This window comes from Anarhichas minor, unplaced genomic scaffold, assembly GCF_050575085.1.
Source record: "Anarhichas minor isolate MPS153535 unplaced genomic scaffold, ASM5057508v1 ptg000170l, whole genome shotgun sequence".
Lineage (NCBI taxonomy): Eukaryota > Metazoa > Chordata > Actinopteri > Perciformes > Anarhichadidae > Anarhichas > Anarhichas minor.
The window spans coordinates 5,001-10,000 of NW_027466616.1; positions in this window are offsets into that span (position 1 = coordinate 5,001).

Consider the following 5,000-nt stretch of genomic DNA (forward strand, 5'->3'; position numbering starts at 1 on the left):
GCGCTTCGCTCCTATCCCCTACTACGGCTGTAGCATAGGGGGACCGCCAGAAGCGCTGGACCCTTCAGCGCTTCGCTCATATCCCCTACTACGGCTGTAGCATAGGGGGACCGCCAGAAGCGCTGGACCCTTCAGCGCTTCGCTCATATCCCCTACTACGGCTGTAGCATAGGGGGACCGCCAGAAGCGCTGGACCCTTCAGCGCTTCGCTCCTATCCCCTACTACGGCTGTAGCATAGGGGAACCGCCAGAAGCGCTGGACCCTTCAGCGCTTCGCTCCTATCCCCTACTACGGCTGTAGCATAGGGGGAACCGCCAGAAGCGCTGGACCCTTCAGCGCTTCGCTCATATCCCCTACTACGGCTGTAGCATAGGGGGACCGCCAGAAGCGCTGGACCCTTCAGCGCTTCGCTCATATCCCCTACTACGGCTGTAGCATAGGGGGACCGCCAGAAGCGCTGGACCCTTCAGCGCTTCGCTCATATCCCCTACTACGGCTGTAGCATAGGGGGGACCGCCAGAAGCGCTGGACCCTTCAGCGCTTCGCTCATATCCCCTCTTCAGCGCTTCGCTCATATCCCCTACTACGGCTGTAGCATAGGGGGACCGCCAGAAGCGCTGGACCCTTCAGCGCTTCGCTCCTATCCCCTACTACGGCTGTAGCATAGGGGGACCGCCAGAAGCGCTGGACCCTTCAGCGCTTCGCTCATATCCCCTACTACGGCTGTAGCATAGGGGGACCGCCAGAAGCGCTGGACCCTTCAGCGCTTCGCTCATATCCCCTACTACGGCTGTAGCATAGGGGGACCGCCAGAAGCGCTGGACCCTTCAGCGCTTCGCTCATATCCCCTACTACGGCTGTAGCATAGGGGGACCGCCAGAAGCGCTGGACCCTTCAGCGCTTCGCTCATATCCCCTACTACGGCTGTAGCATAGGGGAACCGCCAGAAGCGCTGGACCCTTCAGCGCTTCGTCCCTACTACGGCTGTAACATAGGGGAACCGCCAGAAGCGCTGGACCCTTCAGCGCTTCGCTCATATCCCCTACTACGGCTGTAGCATAGGGGGACCGCCAGAAGCGCTGGACCCTTCAGCGCTTCGCTCATATCCCCTACTACGGCTGTAGCATAGGGGAACCGCCAGAAGCGCTGGACCCTTCAGCGCTTCGTCCCTACTACGGCTGTAACATAGGGGAACCGCCAGAAGCGCTGGACCCTTCAGCGCTTCGCTCATATCCCCCTACTACGGCTGTAGCATAGGGGAACCGCCAGAAGCGCTGGACCCTTCAGCGCTTCGTCCCTACTACGGCTGTAACATAGGGGAACCGCCAGAAGCGCTGGACCCTTCAGCGCTTCGCTCATATCCCCTACTACGGCTGTAGCATAGGGGAACCGCCAGAAGCGCTGGACCCTTCAGCGCTTCGCTCCTATCCCCTAGTATACACTGGGTAGTCTGTTCCTATCATTGTGTGCAAGGTGGCTTGGTTACCCCCTACCAAAATGGGTCACAGCCGTAATAGGCGAAGTACAGAAGCGCTGGAACCTTCAGCGCTTCGCCCCTATCACGGCTTTAAAACCCGAGCGAAAAACTCTATGTCCTTAAACGAAATACCCGTTTTGCGCGGTCCATATCTCCGCGAAAACACAACGCACAGCCGGGACACTCATATCTAATTGTAGTCCAAGTCCCCCTCTACAAACACATCCGAGTGGATCCTGGATGCGACCTCCACAGCCGAGGCACGAGTCGGTCAAAGTAGGTCGCAGGGACCATATTACGCGCGCCATATCTACCCGGAAATAGAACGCACAGCGGGATACTCATGCCCAGTTGTCGAGCTGGAAGTCCTCTAACCACCCATATAAGATGAATAATAAACGGATACACACAGCCGATGCAGCGCGTGTTTGAAAACCGCCGATCGATCTTCATACTCTGACAAAATCACAGCGAAAAATCCTTAAACCAAATACCCGTTTTGCGCGGTCCATATCTCCGCGAAAACACAACGCACAGCCGGGAACCTCATATCTAATTGTAGTCCAAGTCCACTTCTACAAACCTATCCGAGTGGATCCTGGATGCGAGGTCCACAGCCGAGGCACCACGCGGTCAAAGTAGGTCGCAGGGGCCCTATTACGCGCGCCATATCTACCCGGAAATGGAACGCACAGCGGGGATTCTTATTTTGAATACACGGTCCCGACGTCCTCTAACTACCCATTAAGCAGAATAATAAACGGGTACCCACAGCCGAGGCAGCACGTATTTGAAAACCGCCGACCGATCTTCATACTCTGACAAAATCACAGCGATAGCGCCAATACTCTGTTTCCTTAAACCAAATCGCCGTCTTGCGCGGTCCATATCCCCGCGAATACACAACGCACAGCCGGGACACCTATGCCGACGTGTAGCCACCGTCAACCTCTAAAGACATGTGGAGGGTGATCCACAATCGGACACTCACAGCCGAGGCACGACGCGGTCAAAGTAGGTCGCAGGGACCATATTACGCGCGCCATATCTACCCGGAAATAGAACGCACAGCGGGGATACTCATGCCCAGTTGTCAAGCTGGAAGTCCTCTAACCACCCATCTAGACACTCCTATAAACGGATACACACAGCCGATACAGCGCGTATTTGAAAACCGCCGACCGATCTTCATACTCTGACAAAATCAAAGCGAAAGACTTAAACGAAATACCCGTTTTGCGAGGTCCATATCCCCGCGAATACACAACGCACAGCCGGGACACTTATACCCGATCGTAGACCACATCCACCTCTACAAACCTATCCGAGTGGATCATGGATGCGACCTCCACAGCCGAGGCACGGTGTAGTCAAAGTAGGTCGCAGGGACCACATTACGCGCGCCATATCTACCCGGAAATAGAACGCACAGCGGGGATTCTTATACTGAATACACGGCCCCGACGTCCTCTAACCAACTATGTAAACTGAATAATAAACGGATAACCACAGCCGAGGCAGCGCGTGTTTGAAAACAGCCGACCGATCTTCATACTCTGACAAAATCACAGCGAAAGACTTAAACGAAATCGTCGTTTTGCGAGGTGCATATCTCCGCGAATACACAACGCACAGCCGGGACACTTATACCCAGTTGTAGTCCACGTCCCCCTCTACAAAAACTATCGGAGTGGATCCTGGATGCGAGGTCCACAGCCGAGGCACGGTGTAGTCAAATTAGGTCGCAGGGACCATATTACGCGCGCCATATCTACCCGGAAATAGAACGCACAGCGGGGATTCTTATACTGAATACACGGCCCCGACGTCCTCTAACCAACTATGTAAGCTGAATAATAAACGGATAACCACAGCCGAGGCAGCGCGTGTTTGAAAACAGCCGACCGATCTTCATACTCTGACAAAATCACAGCGAAAGACTTAAACGAAATCGTCGTTTTGCGAGGTGCATATCTCCGCGAATACACAACGCACAGCCGGGACACTTATACCCAGTTGTAGTCCACGTCCCCCTCTACAAAACTATCGGAGTGGATCCTGGATGCGAGGTCCACAGCCGAGGCACGGTGTAGTCAAAGTAGGTCGCAGGGACCATATTACGCGCGCCATATCTACCCGGAAATAGAACGCACAGCGGGGATTCTTATACTGAATACACGGCCCCGACGTCCTCTAACCAACTATGTAAGCTGAATAATAAACGGATAACCACAGCCGAGGCAGCGCGTGTTTGAAAACAGCCGACCGATCTTCATACTCTGACAAAATCAAAGCGAAAGACTTAAACGAAATACCCGTTTTGCGAGGTCCATATCCCCGCGAATACACAACGCACAGCCGGGACACTTATATCTAACTGTAGTCCAAGTCCCCCTCTACAAATCTATCCGAGTGGATCATGGATGCGAGGTCCACAGCGAGGCACGATGTAGTCAAAGTAGGTCGCAGGGGCCATATTGCGCGGTCCATATTTACCCGGAAATGGAACGCACAGCGGGGATTCTTATACCGAATCCACGGTCCCGACGTCCTCTAACTACCCATATAAGCAGAATAATAAACGGGTATCCACAGCCGAGGCAGCAGCAGGGGCCATATTGCGCGTCACGATATTTACCGATACTCTGACAAAAAGCGCCGGGCGATCTTCATACTCTGACAAAAATCACAGCCGTTTTTATATCGTTTTGCGAGATGGATATCTCCGCGAATACACAACGCACAGCCGGGATACTCAATACCTAATTGTATAATACGTCTACCTCTACAAACCTATCCGAGTGGATCCTGGATGCGAGATCCAGAACCAGGATCCATATCGCGCGGGTAAACGGCGGGAGTAACGAGGACTCTCTTAAGGTAGGGGGACGTTACTGGGCTGCGCTGCGAAAGACGAGCGCCAAAACTCTGTTTCCTTAAACGGAAGCGCCGTTTTGCGAGGTGGATATCTCCGCGAAAACACCACGCACAGCCGGGACACTTATACCCAATCGTAGACCACGTCCACCTCTACAAACCTATCCGAGTGGATCCTGGATCCGAGACCCACAGCCGAGGCACCACGCGGTCAAAGTAGGTCGCAGTTGCCGTTTTGCGCGCTCCATCTCTCCGCCAAAACACCACGCACAGCCGGGACACTTATACCCTATTGTAGACCCCGACCTCCTCTAACCACCCATACATGCAGAACAATAAACGGATACCCACAGCCGATGCAGCAAGTAGTTCAAAAGCGCCGGCCGATCTTCGTACTCTGACAAAATCACAGCGAAAGACGAGCGCCAATACTCTGTCTCCTTAAACCAAATCGCCGGTTTGCGCGGTGCATATCCCCGCGAATACACAACCGCACAGACTCGGCCCCTACGCCGAATAGTAGACCACGTCCACTTCTAAAGACCTGTGGAGTTTGAGCCACAATCGGACACTCACAGCCGATGCACGACTCGGTCAAAATAGGTCGCAGTAGCCACATTGCGCGGTTCATATCTCCGCCAAAAC